This window comes from Globicephala melas, chromosome 15, assembly GCF_963455315.2.
Source record: "Globicephala melas chromosome 15, mGloMel1.2, whole genome shotgun sequence".
Taxonomy (NCBI): domain Eukaryota; kingdom Metazoa; phylum Chordata; class Mammalia; order Artiodactyla; family Delphinidae; genus Globicephala; species Globicephala melas.
This window is the reverse complement of record NC_083328.1, coordinates 44,684,594-44,702,933: the sequence shown is the minus strand read 5'-3', so window position 1 is coordinate 44,702,933 and position 18,340 is coordinate 44,684,594. Positions and strand designations below refer to the sequence as shown.

General features: G+C 38.2%; 1 protein-coding gene across 4 annotated transcripts in view; it reads left to right on the top strand.

Annotated features, from left to right (window-relative positions):
- The window catches only part of MACROD2 (mono-ADP ribosylhydrolase 2), a 1,989,159-nt gene extending 1,971,819 nt beyond the window's left edge, over positions 1–17,340 (top strand). For all 4 annotated transcript variants that reach the window (XM_060284443.1, XM_060284445.2, XM_030872537.2 and 1 more), the window contains one exon: positions 13,726–17,340. The gene's annotated coding sequence lies outside the window, so the exon portion shown is untranslated. The remainder of the gene's footprint in view (positions 1–13,725) is intronic.
- The last annotated feature ends 1,000 nt before the right edge of the window (positions 17,341–18,340 follow it).

Genomic DNA, 18,340 nt, shown 5'->3' with positions numbered 1-18,340 from the left:
CTCCTCTACAAGTCAGAAGGGAGTGGCACGATATATTTAAAGTGATGAAAGGGTAGAACCTACAAGCAAGATTACTCTACCCAGCAAGGATCTCATTCAGATTCGATGGAGAAAGCAAAAGCTTTACAGGCAAGCAAAAGCTAAGAGAATTCAGCACCACCAAACCAGCTCTACAACAAATGCTAAAGGAACTTTTCTGAGTGGGAAACACAAGAGAAGAAAAGGACCTACAAAAACAAACCCAAAAGAATTAAGAAAATGTTAATAGGAACATACATATTGATAATTACCTTAAATGTGAATGGATTAAATGCTCCAACCAAAAGACACAAGCTTGCTGAATGGATATAAAAACAAGACCCATATATATGCTGCCTACAAGAGACCCACTTCAGACCTAGGGATACATACAGACTGAAAGTGAGGGGATGGAAAAAGATATTCCATGCCAATGGAAATCAAAACAAAACTGGAGTAGCAATACTCATATCAGATAAAATAGACTTTAAAATAAAGAATGTTACAAGAGACAAGGAAGGACACTACATAATGATGAGGAGATCAATCCACGAAGAAGATATAACAATTATAAATATATATGCACCCAACACAGGAGCACCTCAATACATAAGGCAACTGCTAACAGCTATAAAAGAGGAAATCAGCAGTAACACAATAAGAGTGGGGGACTTTAACACCTCACTTACACCTATGGACAGATCATCCAAAATGAAAATAAATAAGGAGACAGAAGCTTTAAATGACACAACAGACCAGATAGATTCAACTGATATTTATAGGACATTCCATCCAAAACCAGCAGATTACACTTTCTTCTCAAGTGTGCATGGAACATTCTCCAGGATAGATCACACCTTGGGTCACAAATCAAGCCTCAGTATATTTAAGAAAATTGAAATCATATCTAGCATCTTTTCTGGCCACAACACTATGAGATTAGAAATGAATTACAGGGGAAAAAAACGTAAAAAACACAAACACATGGAGGCTGAACAGTACATTACTAAATAACCAAGAGATCACTAAAAAAAAGAGGAAATAAAAAAATACAGAGACAAATGACAATGAAAACATGACAATCCAAAACCTATGGGATGCAGCAAAAGAAGTTCTAAGAGGGAAGTTTATAGCTATACAAGCCTACCTCAAGAAACAGGAAAAAATCTCAAACAATTTAACCTTACACCTAAAGGAACTAGAAAAAGAACAAACAAAACCCAAAGTTAGCAGAAGGAAAAAAATCATAAAGATCAGAGCAGAAGTAAATGAAATAGAAACAATAGCAAAGATCAATAAAACTAAAAGCTGGTTCTTTGAGAAGATAAACAAAATTTATAAACCATTAGCCAGACTCATCAAGAAAAAGAGGGAGAGAAATCAATCAAATTAGAAATAAAAAAGGAGAAGTTACTGCAGAAATACAAAGCATCCTGAGAGACTACTACAAGCAACTCTATGCCAATAAAATGGACAACCTGGAAGAAATGGACAAATTCTTAGAAAGGTATAACCTTCCAAGACTGAACCAGGAAGAAACAGAAAATATGAACAGACCAATCACAAGTAATGAAATTGAAACTGGGATTAAAAAGCTTCCAAGAAACAAAAGTCCAGGACCAGATGGCTTCACAGGTGAATTCTATCAAACATTTAGAGAAGAACTAACACCCATCCTTCTCAAACTCTTCCAAAAAATTGCAGAGGAAGGAACACTCCCAAACTCGTTCTATGAGGCCACCATCACTCTGATACCAAAACCAGACAAAGATACTACAAAAAAAGAAAATTACAGTGCAATGTCACTGATGAATATAGATGCAAAAATCCTCAACAAAATACTAGCAAACAGAATCCAGCAACACATTGAAAGGATCACACAGCATGATCAAGTGGGATTTATCCCAGGGATGCAAGGATTCTTCAATATACACAAATCAATCAATGTGATACACCATATTAACAAGTTGAAGAATAGAAACCATATGATCATCTCAATAGATGCAGAGAAAGCTTTTGACAAAATTCAACACCCATTTGTGATACAAATTCTCCAGAAAGTGGGCATAGAGGGAAACTACCTCAACATAATAAAGGCCATATACGACAAACCTACAGCAAACATCATTCTCAATTGTGAAAAACTGAAAGCATTTCCTCTAAGATCAGGAACAAGACAAGGATGTCCACTCTCACCACTATTATTCAACATAGTTTTGGAAGTTGTAGCCACGGCAAGCAGAGAAGAAAAAGAAATAAAAGGAATACAAATTGGAAAAGAAGAAGTAAAACTGTCACTGTTTGCAGATGACATGAGACTACACATAGAGAATCCTAAAAATGCCACAGAAAACTACTAGAGCTAATCAATGAATTTGGTAAAGTTGCAGGATACAAAATTAATGCACAGAAATCTCTTGCATTCCTATACACTAATAATGAAGAATCTGAAAGAGAAATTAAGGAAACACTCCCATTTACCATTGCAACAAAAGCAGTAAAATACCTAGGAATAAACCTACCTAGGGAGACAAAAGACCTGTATGCAGAAAACTCTAAGACACTGCTGAAAGAAATTAAAGATGATACCAACAGATGGAGAGATATACCATGTTCTTGGATTGGAAGAATCAATATTGTGAAAGTGACTATACTACCCAAAGCAATCTACAGATTCAATGCAATCCCTATCAAATTACAAATGGCATTTTTTATGGAACTAGAACAAAAAATCTTAAAATTTGTATGGAGACACAAAAGACCCTGAATAGCCAAAGCAGTCTGGAGGGAAAATAACAGAGCTGGAGGAATCAGACTCCTTGACTTCAGACTATACTACAAAGCTACAGTAATCAAGACAATATGGTACTGGCACAAAAACAGAAACATAGATCAATGGAACAAGATAGAAAGCCAGAGATAAACCCATGCACCTATGGTCAACTCATCTATGACAAAGGAGGCAAGGATATACAGTGGAGAAAGACAATCTCTTCAATAAGTGGTGCTGGGAAAACTGGACAGCTACATGTAAAAGAATGAAATTAGAACACTCCCTAACACCATACACAAAAATAAACTCAAAATGGATTAGCGATCTAAATGTAAGACCAGACACTATAAAATTCTTAGAGGAAAACACAGGAAGAACACTCTTTGACATAAATCACAGCAAGGTCTTTTTTGACTCACCCTCCTAGAGTAATGGAAATAAAAACAAAAATAAACAAATGGGATCTAATGAAACTTCAAAGCTTTTGCACAGCAAAGGAAACCATAAACAAGACGAAAAGACAACCCTCAGAATGGGAGAAAATATTTGCAAACGAAACAGCAGACAAAGGATTAATCTCCAAAATATATAAACAGCTCATGCAGCTCAATATTAAAAAAAAACCCAATCCAAAAATGGGCAGAAGACCTAAATAGACATTTCTCCAAAGAAGACATGCAGATGGCCAAGAAGCACATGAAAAGCTGCTCAACATCGCTAATTATTAGAGAAATGCAAATCAGAACTACAGTGAGGTATCACCCCACACCAGTTAGAATGGGCATCATCAGAAAATCTACAAACAACAAATGCTGGTGAGGGTGTGGAGGAAAGGGAACCCTCTTGCACTGTTGGTGGGAATGTAAATTGATACAGCCACTATGGAGAACAGTATGGATATTCCTTAAAAAACTAAAAATAGAATTACCATATGATCCAGCAATCCCACTACTAGGCATATACCCAGAGAAAACTATAATTCAAAAAGACACATGCACCCCAATGTTCATTGCAGCACTATTTACCATAGCCAGGTCACGGAAGCAACCTAAGTGTCCATCGACAGATGAATGGTTAAAGAAGATGTGGTACATATATACAATGGAATATTACTCAGCCATAGGAAGGAATGAAATTGGGTCATTTGTTGAGACGCGGATGGACCTAGAGACTGTCATACAGAGTGAAGTAAGTCAGAAAAACAAATATCGTATATTAACGCATATATGTGGAACCTAGAAAAATGGTACAGATGAACCGGTTTGCAGGGCAGAAATTGAGACACAGATGTAGAGAACAAATGTATGGACACCAAATGGGGAAAGCTGCAGGGGGATGGGGGTGGGGGTGTGACAAATTGTGCAATTGGGATTGACATGTATACACTGATGTGTATGAAATTGATGACTAATAAGAACCTGCTGTATAAAAAAAAAAAGAACGAAAACAGCCAAGACAATTTTGAAGAGGAAGAAGATGTGGTAGTGATAAGGTGTGGAGACTTATTTATGCAGTAACAAGACTTTTAAAATAAAACTAGTGTAATGTTGTCATGGGAGTGGGCGAGTACTGTATGTCAGTGTAACAGTTCAGAGTGCTCAAGAAATGATCCACATATAATGAGAACTTGGTGTTATTATAAGTTGGCATTATATTAATCAATCAATATATTGTAGTAGGTAATTTTGTATGAAAAAAATCAACTTAATTCTATATCTAGGACTCTTCTTGGAGTTTCAGAGTCATACTCAATGTATCCCAAACTGAACTGATTGTAACTTGTCAAACTATTCCTTTTGTATTCTGTGTATCACTAGTAAAGAAATTTGAGAGATAGTAAGATTAATTCCTGATGAACTGGATGAAGTCTTCAGGTTTTCCATTAGAGTTTTGTAATTTCTTACGCAGTTCAGCACTATGATCTAAAAGTTATCAGAAACTTATATTTGTTAAAAATCTTTCTTATGCATTTTCTTGCAGTTCATTTTATAAAATTATCAGAGTAAAACAATGATTGTCTATAAACAACAAGACTTAAAATGACATGGTTAAAGATATGATTACAATGCAATTGACAAGAAACTTGGATATTTTTGTGACATATAACAACATTTTTAAGATAATAACTAGAATTATGACTGATAACATTATACCAGGGCATATCAGATTTTTAGGAATTTCATATACGTTTTGGGATATCTATACTAATGACATTTATCCATAAAATATAACCTAAGGTTCATCTCTAATTACTTGACAATGTTTCTCAAGTAATTTAACTTACCATAGGCCCAATCAGTTTGATATTCTTCTCTGAGATTCCTTAGGGGCCCTCTGAAGCATTTTAAAGTTAGCTGGAGGTCAAAAGTTTTAAAACACTTGGTCAAATAGGATCACAGCTTGTTCACTTAACCAAAGTGACAAAAGATTTCAAAAGTAAGTACAGGTCACTTAAAGGCACAGAAGCTCACACAATCTGCTACCAAAGCAGCACTTCAAGAAAACTTTGTTTTCTTAACAGAGACAGAAAGTGAAACTCCAGTCTCGTACCAGCTTACTTTTAACAAGAAAATCCATCCACTACTTAATTAAATTCAGCCAATCCTGACCATGAACAAAACTCTATTCTCAGGGTTCCTTTTCCACCCCTTTCTGTATGCATATTATTCTGCCCCTTAATTTTCCCCACATCTAGAAACAACCAGCTCTAGGACAAAATTACTTTCTTTTCCCTTAACAAAATGCAATTCCATTTTTCATACCTTCTTTTGTTCACAACACACATCTTACTTTCCTACTGAAATGGTTCCTTTATTATTTCTATTAGCTTTAATTACATGCTTAGAATCCTCAACTCTTAAAAACCTTAATTTCTAGTGAAAACTAAGAAGAAATTATGAACTGTCTTCTACATTAGCACTCTATATGGCAAACATAAATACCAATAATAATTTCTAAAAACATGTGCTTTCTTATAAAAATATCCCAGTGTGGCATCAAACATTTATTAATACTTCTGAACACCTTTAGTTACTCTCTAAAGGGAAGCCAAGGTTCAGTCATTTTTTCAGTATCTTATTTTATTTGGGAATGACCTAGCTATTCAACAAACTCTCATCATTTAACTTAATTTAGCACAATTCTAAAGTTTCAAGTTACCAGATATTTGGAGAGATTATTTTCAAGTAGACATTCCTAAAACATAATTATTTCTAAAGAGTTCACCCAAAAACTCTTATTTAATCTACTTATAAGAATTTCATCATACCAAGTTAATTTTTTGTTGTTGTTGACAAACTCTGTAACAGAAATAACATGTATTGACCTTCAGTAAACCTAGGTACAATAAACCAGCAAGCTTAAGCTCGCTTTAATACCACATGTTAATTTAATATTGAATACTTTCTAGATCATGTGAACCTGAAATTCATTCTGGGTAGTTTCTTTCATATTTAGAAATATTTAGTTTGTAAGCACTTACTGTTAAGTCAATTAAATAGAGCTCTTTTATAAGTTTAATTTTGATGTTTTCCAGAGGTAGACACATCTCATATGTATAACATGTACACAGACGTATAACCAGACAAAACTAGAGATGTCATAGCCTCACTTTAAAAACTTAGTTATGAATTAAAGAATACAATATAAGCTTACTACTTTATAAAGAACAACTGGAATAAATTAAAGTTGCTTGTTCAGATGATTAAGGCTTTACTATTTATGGAAAAGGCTTTCAGATTTGTATTTATTCTTGATAAACCCTTAAGGAGGCTAGGAATTCGATTTTGGCTGAGAGAGCCTTCCCAGCAGTTTTGAAACTGAGCAGGACTCGTGGGGCCCTCCTGGGTACAAATCCTTTCCATGTCCCCCATTTCTTGTTTGTAGGAAATAAGCTTCATTCAGCCTCCCTTGACCCTTCCCTTTGTTATAAAGGGCAGATTCAAACAGCTGCTCATCGGGGAAGTGAGGCAATGCAGAAACAAAGGAGGAGCAGTCAAGAAACAATAGTGCAGAGATTAAAGCGGGATCCTGGTTCCTCCTTCAAGGGATATACATAACAATACCTTTGAGTTTCTTCTGCAGGAACTAAGGCCCCCACCCAGGTGGAGGATGGTAATTTCAGGCTGAGCACAAGATTCCTGGAGCACCGCCCTGTTACCTCACCACCAACCAATTGGAAGAAAGTCACACAGCCTGTAGCCCTCACCCCACATTTTGCCTATTAAAAACTTCTCCCCAAAAACCATTGGGGAGTTCAGAGTTTTGGGGCATGAGCCACCCATTTTCCTTGCTTGGCCCTGCAATAAACCTCTCTGCTCCAAACTCTGACGTTTCTGTTTGTTTGGCCTCACTGTGTGCCAGGTTCACAAACTTGCATTCAGTAACAGCTGGAGTTTAAAAGGGCCACTTTTGCCCTTTTTTTGCCTTTGGTTTCCGGTTCTAGTTGGTTGAGCTGATTAGGTTCAGTCTCAGGTCATTGTGGGCTGTATTTACATTTCTGATTTGTAGAGATTTAATGCAAGGCAAAGACAGTTGCTGTTAATTCCCCAAAGAACTGGTCACCTAAATGATATTAAAAAGTTGATTTGCCCAGCTATATTTTATTTAATTTGCTTTTCAGTGAGAATATTGCCAATTGAACTGAAATTTAAGAGTTCTATGTTCTAGGACTTTAGGGTTTAATTTATCATGCCTTTAAAAACTTGCATAAGACCTTCAACAAGGCCCTCTTTCTGAGTGCGCAAGTTAAAACCCAGAGCAAAATCACTAATTTTATTATTATTAGCCCTCGAATATTAGTTCTCAGTTTTTACTTTATAAAGTTCAGGTAGCCTTATTGGTTTCCGTTAGTATGTTTAATTAATATTTCCTGAGAGGCAGATCTATATGCCCTGTCTTATAATACCAAGCAGGGGAAGCATTCCCCAGTGAAACATGTCTATCCCACAATATAATTAAGCAAAGGTTCACAAGCTGGTTTTTCTTTTTTTTTTAAACTAACCATTAGATATATTTTCCACCCTTTAATTTTCTTCTTTTTTAATAAGTACCAATAAAACGGCTGTTTATAATGAGCGCATTCTAAAAATTTACCAATTCAGAAGTCCAATTTAAAGGAACCATCATCTGGCCATTAATGAGATATATCTTAACAGTGACTCAAACCAATAAGATACAAGAGGCTTCCCCAGAAAAGATGCAAAAGATGCCACCTAACCAAGATCCAGAAAGTTTACTCTTCAAAACAGTTTAAGAAAGTAAAGGCCTTCGTTGTACAAGCTAACGCACCAAAGGTTTAGATGGCAAAAAGCCCCTGAGAGTTCGCACAGCCAGAAAAAAAAAGACGGCTCAGGACCCCAGTCTATCCAATTGGATGACAAATGTATACCATATGTGTACCTTTTGGTTGTTAGAGACCACACACACACACACACACACACACACACACACACACAAATGCCTAAAGAAGAACAGGTAGAACATTTACATTTCAAAGACAGAGGAAGAGAAATGCAAGTTACCCCTAGAAGGGCTTTTGTTTCTTTAAGGTCAGAATTCTGAAAAGATGTGTTTTTTTTAATCAAGCAGGCTTAACTGAATATGCAATAAAAGAGCCCCATTCTTAGTCATTATCAGAGCACGATATTCCCAGGTAAATCAGGCAGTTTTGTAGGTATATAAACCTGGCTAGGGTATTAGTTGGAGGCTCATAATCTGTTGTTCCTTTTGCTTTTTGTTTTGAAAGCTTTATTCCCCATTCAGAGGTTGGTTTGTCAAAATAAAATCACTAGCGATGATCGTGTGGTGGGCAATGTGCCGCTTGTGAGCTGAACTCCTCTAGGTTTTGCCCCAGAGCTGTTTCAGCTTCTCTTACATGTCTTAGGTTTTCCCTCTAGTGGTATAAGACCACCACAGTGCTCAGATCGTGGAATGGCCAGTTCTTATTCGTGTCCCCAGCAGAGCAAGCCTTAGCTAAGATGAGTGGGTTTCCCAATGCGCATGGCTACACAGCATGAGGTCATTATCTTTTGTATCCTGTATCCTGTTCTTTCTCATCCTGAGCCTCCTCAGGGCTCACCATCAGGGTGGCAGTGTAGGCAGGCACCATTTTTCATTCACACCTCCTTTCATCTTCCCTGCATCTTCTCAGTAGGCCTCTGCACTCTCCCAGAAGGCCATGTTGCACCAGCATCATGGCAGACACATTGCTCAAGCTCCAGCATTGTGGCCGACTGAAGTTTGAGAACATGTGAAAGCAGGCAGCTGTCTTCCTATCACGGTTTTAAACATCATTTAAAACTAAATATAATAGCATTTGTGCAATACGTGTATAGCATAGGACGGCTAAAAAATATAAACTTATACAAACATGGTCTTATAAAACATTTTTTAACCTTGTTTATGTATTTAAGATTATCCTGTTAAGCTGCAGAAATGACACAGTAGAGAAGTTTACATTAAGAAGTAATGAAGTGAGATTAAACCTGAACAATTTAAATGCAAGTTCTTCAGTGTTGCCTTACTTTTTTGCCCTTTTGCTGCCAACAAACTATAGACTTATCTAGATTTTTTTCTTACAGACACTATTATTTTTCTGTGTGATCAATATCTAGATGCAGCACCAAAATAAATGTTTTCCTTGGTCAATGTCAAAATATTTTCCTTGACTATAAACATGAATCTATCTACATACCTTTACCCAAATGAATAAGTTGTCAAAACTTAAAGTTCAAAATTAGTTTAACTTTATTGCAAAACCATGTATCATGGCTCCTCCCTTACCTCTTTGCTGCAGTCCCTCACCTCCAGGAAGGAGAAGTGACTTGCACAGGGACACTTAGCTGATCAATGGAAGTTCAAATACTTCCAGGACAAAATTCTTTGATGATACCGTACTGCTCCCTAAACAGTAGTGCATTTCTGAACACAGTTGTCATAACGAACAGTATGACCTAAGGAATGTCATCAGTTCCCATAGAAATACTTCCACAGCTGGGTTTGTAGACATTATTGGTAGTTCAACAGGAAGAAAGAACCTTTCGATCTGTGCATCATACCTCCAGGGAAATTAAAGAAATACCATGAAATGGAAATAGAATTAATTAGAGTTCAAAGACATAATACAAGAATGTTTAGTGTTGTGTAATTTATAATTGTAAAAAATCAGGGCTATCATAAATGACAATGGGAGAACAGTTCAATGAATCAATAGAACACTGTGCAAATTGAAAAATAATTTAACAAGTATTTGAGGGCATGTAAAGATGGTTATAGAATCTGAACTTTTGATTCTAGAGGAACATGGCTGGCCAAGCGTGGCTTCCAGGTTGGGCTTTAGGAGGCCTTGTAACTTCCATTTTTGTACTCTTGGAATCCATCCACCCTGTAAGGAGTTCAAGCTGTGCTATAGAATGAAGAAGGCCACATGGAGAGAGATTCTGGGAAGTGAGAGGGCATTTTGGATGTTCCGGCCCCAGTGGATGACACCTGGAGCAGATGAACTTCCAGGCTGAGCCCAAGCCAGATTACAGAATCATTAGAAACAATAAATCATGAGTTTTGGGGCCACTATGTTTTGGAGTGGCTTGTTTTGTAGCAATAGGTGACTGAAAAGGTGGGGGAAAAAATGCAGAACCCCTCTCAATACAAATGCTTAGAAATGAGAGATAAACTATAACAAAAATATTTTAAAACATATAGCTCAGCTGACATGAAAGCTAAGGTGTCAGAAGTGAAGAGGAATTTGAACACCAAAGCAATAATCTAGTGAGCTGAAGATCCAGCAGCCCCAAGGGCTGCAGTTTGGTTGCTGGTGCAGAGATAGGCTCTAAGGCTAGAGACTTGGGTTTTAATGCCCACCTGGGACCTTGGGTCACTCAAGGTAAGGAGCTGAAATTGATAGCTCTACATAAGTAAGTCATAACCCAGCTCAAGAAATTAACAAGGAGACTTGAGCCTGCCCAGGGTGCTGCATGGGGAAAGAAAAAGACTCCCATACTAAGTAGAAAACATATATGCACCATGCGTTTGAAACACAAATTTATGCCATCCAAAGTCATATGTTAATATACAAACTGAAAAATTAATCTAATATTAGATTATAGACCAGTGTTATCCCTGGGAGAGTTAGCAAATGGAAATGTAAAACTATCCCTTGGAATTCCTACAGAAGAATTAAATTTCTGAAGGTGAGTTTACAATTTTAAGACTTACAAAACACAAAAGGAAATGATCCATCGTGAGTGAGAGTTAGCGGATAAGATTACAGGATGATTAGCATGATGAGAACTTGAGAGCAGAATGTTTTGAAGATTTTATAAACTATATACATTTAAATGACAGCAAAAGATAAAAAGTAGATATAAAACTGTAAGAAAAAAGCAAACTATGAAAAATTAACAATTTGGAGGAAACAAGTAAATATATAGTAATATAAATGACACATGAGGAGACATAAGGGATAGAAGGAGAATAACCGAGACAATTCAACAAGAGCTCTAAAAGGAGCTGGTTGATAGTATTTGAAAGATACTGGCAAGGATTTATCAGAATTGATGAAAGTAATAGGGGCTTCCCTGGTGGCACAGTGGTTGAGAGTCTGCCTGCCAGTGTAGGGGACGTGGGTTCGAGCCCTGGTCTGGGAAGATCCCACATGCCACGGAGCAACTGGGCCCGTGAGCCACAACTACTGAGCCTGCGTGTCTGGAGCCTGTGCTCCACAACAGGAGAGGCCGTGATAGTAAGAGGCCCACTCACCACGATGAAGAGTGGCCCCCGCTCGCCGCAACTAGAGAAGGCCCTCACGCAGAAACGAAGACACAGCGCAGCCAGGAATGAATAAATAAATAAAATAAAGGAGTTCCTTTAAAAAGAATTGATGAAAGTAATAAATTTTAAGTTAAAAGAAGAATAATAAGTTACGAGAAGGACATATTTAAAATAAATTCACACTTATGTACTACAGAACACCAATGAGAAAAAAATTAAAACAATTAGAGGGAAAGGAGAGCTAACCATAAATAAATAGGTATTGCACAGACAACAAGCTTCCCAAGATCAAGAATTTAGGTCAGAATATAATGGAATAATTCTGAGTCTTCAAAACATGGATTAAAATAATTGTCAACATAGAGTTCTTCACTAGTTTCACTATCATTTAAGAAAATGAGGGGCTTTCCTGGTGGCGCAGTGCTTGAGAATCTGCCTGCCAATGCAGGGGACACAGGTTCGAGCCCTGGTCTGGGAAGATCCCACATGCCGCGGAGCAACTAGGCCTGTGAGCCACAACTACTGAGCCTGCACGTCTCGAGCCTGTGCTCCACAACAAGAGAGGCTGCAACAGTGAGAGGCCCGTGCACCACGATGAAGAGTGGCCCCCGCTCGCCGCAACTAGAGAAAGCCCTCACACAGAAACAAAGACCCAACACAGCCAAAAAAATTTAATTAATTAATTAAAAAAGAAAAAATGATATCCCATTTTCAGGAAAAAAACTTGCTACTCACATACGTTTTCTCTAAAAGCTACTAAAGGAGGCACAACAGTAAGAAGAAAATTGAGCCCAGAGGAAAGAGTAGTGTGCAGGAAACAACTGCAAACCAAGAAAAATGGTAAACACAAAGGAACATCAAAATATATAGTGATTATAAATTTATAACAATAATAATTGACGAATGGTTAAAAACAGAGTAAGACAAATTACTATTTACGCACATTTTATAATACACAAGATGACACTACATACTTCCCACTGTGTCTGTATTTGTAAATACATATGTGTGTAAAAGTGTAAAAACATGCATGTTGTTGATTCACACTAATATCAGGATTCAGTAATCTCTGGGAAGGAAGAGAAATAGTTTTAATTTATCTGTAAATACTTTAATTTACCCATAATGTTTTATTTTTTTAAAGTAAAATAAAGATCACAAGGAAATTTGAAAAATATTAACACATATTAAATCTGGATAGTGAACATATTCTAGATATGTCTTAAGGTTGTCTGTAATGTTCTTTCTGTTTACAATTTTAATTGTTAAAATTAAAATGTATGATTGTGTATATACATATGAAAGATATGGAAAAATAATATAAGGAAATGCTCCATATTAACTACAGAAGTTATTGTCAATAGAGGCATTATGCAGGATCCTTGCTTGCCTACTTTGGGGTATTTTAAATATTATCTACAATGAGCATGATATCGCTTTTCTATACACACACACACCTCAAAGGATTTTTTTTTAAGATTCATAGGACACTAGAATAGAAAGTTAGCTCAGAGATCATCTCTCCAATTCCTCCTTGAAGAGATGTAATTTATGGTGATAGAAATCAGATCAGTTGTACGGTTAATAACTGAAAAGGGACCTTTCTGGGCCAATGGGAATGATGTGGGTTAAATGCATTTTTCAAAACAGTTTGAAGTATACTTAAGATCTATGCATTTCCCTATAGGTTCTTCTAAGGCAGGGTATCTTCTTAGAGTTCTTTCACAAGTGGAGAACACGGCAGATGCCTACTTAATAAGATCTCAAAGTGGTGGGATGACAATCAATGACTTTTGCAAATCAGCGTCATGTAAATTATTATTGTTTCTATGATGAGCCCTGGAAACTGGAGCACATGAAAGGGCTGAGAAGGGAGGACACATTGGTTCAAGATTAGGTTTCTCAAAGAATACCTTGAAGAGTTGAGTTAATCACCCCCATCAGCCAAGCACGTTGTCAATGTCGCGTACATTTATTAGCAGTGATTTATCCCGTGCCTGCAATTACAGCTCAGATATCCAAAGCTCTTGGATAGTCAAAGAAGATCTTTCTAGGCACATTTGAGGGGTGAGAAGCATTTAAATGGCTGTATGAAAAAGATATTCCTTGCTCAACCTATGAAGATATCTTTAATCTAACAAATGGTTTCTCCTTATCTTCGGCAGGGGCACAAGATGAAGCAAAGGAACAAAGAAATGGAAGTAAATGACAGTCCTCAGCATTGCAGGCCTCCCGGGCCCCGGGGGGCGGGGGGGGGGGTGGTGGTGGTGGAAAAAGACACCTGCGTGCCCTGTGGGGGAGGGGGGGGAGGCGAGTCCCACGGAAGGATGGGGAATCCTTTGCTCTAATTTCTCCAGCCGCATTTTGTTCTGTTTACCGGCAGAAAGAGAAAGAAAAAAGGGAAAAAAAAAAAGTTTTATTTGGTGGGGGGACCCACATGAATGCATCTTTCAGGCACTATTCCTGTCATTTCTGTCTTTTCTCTCACGACTCTGCCCCAGGGTCCCAGTGGCACGTGTGACATACATGTGTATCCTGGCTCCTGTCTGCTTTCTCAGTTATTTCACAAAGCTGGTTGGTACAGTGGTTTCTTCCAAGAAAGAGAAGGAAGGTGACTGTTTGGTAAGCTGCAGGCTGCATTTCAGGAACCATCAAACCCTGTATTAGAATCCATGGATGAAGGAGGCAGGATAGAAGATGGGCAAAACCATCAGAAATCACTTGGAAAAAGGTCAGGACGATGAGTTAAAAATGGTGTTTTATTCCGGGATTCCCAAGGTACAGTGTTGTTCCGTGTGGTTGTCAGGAGGATTGTGGAAGTAGAGTTTAATCCGGAGCAGAGCGTGGAGGCATCACAAGGAAGGTGGGCCCTGGATGCTGTCGGGTCTTCCTTGGTAGAGGACGGCAGGTGAGTTCTTCTCTGACACCAACTTTCAGCAGAGCTCACCTGGTTCAGGAGGTCTTTACTGGGTGCTTCACATGGAGCCCCCCTGGGAGACGTATGTAACTCCTTGTGACACAACTGTATGGGGTGGTACTTCTCTAGGCATTTTAGTTAAGAGACAGGGGGCTGCTGCATTTAGGATCCAAGCATCCGCCTATGAATATGAAAAGTTCCACTTGAAATCTCTCTTTATAGATAGGCTTCTCATAAAAGAACGTCTTGTCTTCACCCAAGGACTGATGACCCACAGAGCAGATTCTCACTTGAAGTTAGAGGCGATTAGAGGTCTTGCTTGTAGTTCTGGCTTCCTGGTTTGCTTTTACACGCTGTGTTTTTGTTCATGCTGAGTCCAAGACTAACTTGATGGCTAGTCCCCTCTCCCAGAGCACACTGAAGGAGAGTAGCAGTACTAATAAGCCAAGATGTCAGTGATACGGTGGGCATGAGGGGTGAAGGGCCCAGGAGGAAGTTAGAAGTCGTCACAAATGTCTATCCTAGGGCCAACGTGGACAGAAGCCTCAGGACGCAAGACACCTGCTTCCCACAGCCTCCCCGGCTCTGAGACCAATCTGTTTGTTTCTGTGACAACTCGCACTATTTCTTCCATATCGTCTTAAATCCACCTTCCTTATGAGGGCTTTAGAACTATAAGTAAGTTAGCTGCATATTTTTTCTTTGTAGAGGGAGAAAAGCAATGGCGAGCGTTTCTACCATAAAAGGGTGTTCTGCTTTCTAAATATTCCATGGAGTTCTTCAGTTTTGCTCTTTCCTCTAAAGAAAATTCACCTTATCTTCCTATGAATTTTGTTTTGGCCTTTCTGAATTTGTTGCCTCCCTGGATGGCTTATTTGGTCTATTGGAATAAGTTGCCTCTCTGGATGGCTTATTTGGTCTATTGGAACAATTAACAAGTTGTATTTCTACCTGTGTAATATGTTTTAACACCCTCAGTTTTTTAAGCTGCTCATCAACCTAGCAGCAACAATATTTAAGTGACCTCATGATTTCAGAACATGCTAATTTCCCCTTCTGCCATTATTCCACGGTTTGATACAGAAACTGTTATGTCCTCTACTGCCATTAGACATCGCTTTGTAGAAAAACAAGGAAAAGCCTCGTTTTCAATAATCCAGGAAATGATGCCATGGGAATACTGACAGTTTCTAGATTTCATGTCATCTTTTTTTTTTGCGGTACGCGGGCCTCTCACTGTCGTGGCCTCTCCCGTTGTGGAGCACAGGCTCCGGATGCGCAGGCTCAGCGGCCATGGCTCACGGGCCCAGCCGCTCCGCGGCATGTGGGATCTTCCCGGACCGGGGCACGAACCCGCGTCCCCTGCATCGGCAGGCGGACTCTCAACCACTGCGCCACCAGGGAAGCCCTCATGTCATCGTTATAACTTAACTGAAAGTCGCCATCATTCTTGTGAAGTACTTGACAAGCACAATCTTCTGGGAGCACATTTTCCTATGACTCCTAAGCATTAGTGCTACTCGTGCTCAATAATGAGTTAAGTTGAAAAGTACAGGAGGAGGCAGGAAGGATGGAGATTTTCTTTAACGGACAAAGATGAAAGAGACCTAATGTCTCTGGTAGGAACAGTAGGGATCAGAATTACTTCAGTCCTGGTGTTGCCTTTGACATCAATGATAGCCATTCATTCATTTTCAATGTGGGTGGGGTAGGAATGAGAGGAGGGAGGGCTCTGCCTGAAAACTATAGAAAAAGAAAGTCAGCTCTGTATCCAGGAAACTGAGTGAGGAGTAAGTATGATCAGTCCCACTCTTGAATTTGTTTACACTTGACTTTATGATTAGATTGTGTTTTCATTTTTGCCTCATTATGATTTTGGGTTGCTATTTGGTGGTAAGATTTTATGCTTTAGGACAAATAATGAAGTGAATTTCCATTTCAATAGTAAAATATTAAAAATCTAGCTCTTGGCCAGATCGAAGACACCCACGACACAGGAAACCATTATTTCAGTGGTGCTGTCATTGCACAGACTGTACAATGGAAAGTTTGAAAGGCTGATTGAATTCTCCGGAACATGAATTCTGTATGTCAGTTTCCAACCACAATCCAGCCAGGCTAGGTGGTATGAGGGTTTACAGGACGGAGAGTGGGACCAAGGTAGGCTTTCCACATAATAGATCTAATTAAAAAGGTACTTGTTTTAGGAGAGACAAAGGATGTGTCCTCTAGCTGGTAACTATTCAGACGATGGACAAGCCTTCTTTCGTAAAAGCTTACAAAGGCGGTGTCCAAAACACGGTCTATGATACTGGGTCACCTGTTAGTCATCGCAGCTAATTGTACATCTTTCTATGAAACACTGAAAAGCCTCTTTGTGAATTAATACAGTTCTGCTTGATGCAGTTGATTTGAAATGACATTTCTCTGTATGTGGTGCATGTCGGCTTTGCTTTGACAAATAACAAAGTTAGCAGAATATGTTCAATATATTTTCTTGGGGAATAGGGTTTTTATCATATGATTCATTAAGGATTTGCCTTACCCTGACATTTGTGATATAAAGGAAAATCAGAAAAAAAGTAATTTTCTTGATCAAGATATGTTTTTACTTAATGCAAATAAATGTAGTCTGTTGCTTGCAAGGGAAAAAATAATGTCTTCTGAGATCTGGTATAAACTGCTAAATAGAATAATATGTGCCTCTTTTGTTAAACCAGCATTTAAATACTGGACTGCTTCTAAATACGTTTGTTTCTTTTCATGTGTACCATACACTAAAAAACTTAAACAACTGTTGCCTTCATACTATATTTGTTAGAGCAGAATATGAATAAAATTTGTTTGAGAAGATAAGGTGGAATTATCTGTATTTTGTGAAGTTTGTTCCTTAGCCATGAGCAGTTAATGACTCAGAAATGTTCATTTAACAGTAGATACCTCATTGCACATACGTGTATTTAAAATTGCCCCTGCACGTCAACTGTAACTTACCAAGAGTCTTCCCCTGCTAAGACTGGCCAGTGTTGTGGCCATGTTTTCAAAATTAAACTACACAGTAGTTTGAACAGACACAAATCCCAATGTGAAATTTTTCTCTGAATACTACATAGCTAATTACCCTAGCAACAGCCTCTGAGGTGCAAGATATAAATTGTTGAGATGAAGCCCATGGTTCCATGAACACTGGCCCATCCTTTGGAACCCATCATCCGTAACTGGAATTCTTTATGAGCATCTTTTATGAGCATGGTCACCATGCTGGCTATGTGAGCAGCACAGACGCAATCCTCCTCAGCCTACTGTTGACAGAATTATGATTGAGTTACAAAATTGTTAAGAGTTTGGCAATGGAGCCCCAAAAACCGCTATGGGAAAAACTCAGTGTTCTTTTGAAAATGGAAATCTGTATTCCGTCAAATTTAATTCCCTCCATCTCCTACAGAAGAAGTGCTATGGGGTGTATTGTTCTAAAAGGCAAGAAAGAAAGTCAATCCCTTTATCCAACAAAGCCAGGAACTTAACAGTTAAAGGGGAATAAGGTTTTTTAAACTGCTGTACCAAAGGAACGTTTTTCCAATAATAAACAAGTTTGATGAGAAAAAAACTGTACGCAGGACAGTCTTATCTCACAGTGGGCAACCTCAACACAAATGCTTCAAGGTGACAGTAAAGATAATTTGACATGATTCTAGTATGGCCAATTTCAACTTTTAAATCTACATTCAAGTTTTCATCTCTTTGCCTGTCACTCTTATGTTTCTCTCCCAAACACTTCTGCCCCTTTGCCTTTAAAAGATGTCATTGAACACTGCTTAGCTTTGCTGGTGGTTCTCAGGACTAAAAGGGATAATGATACTCGT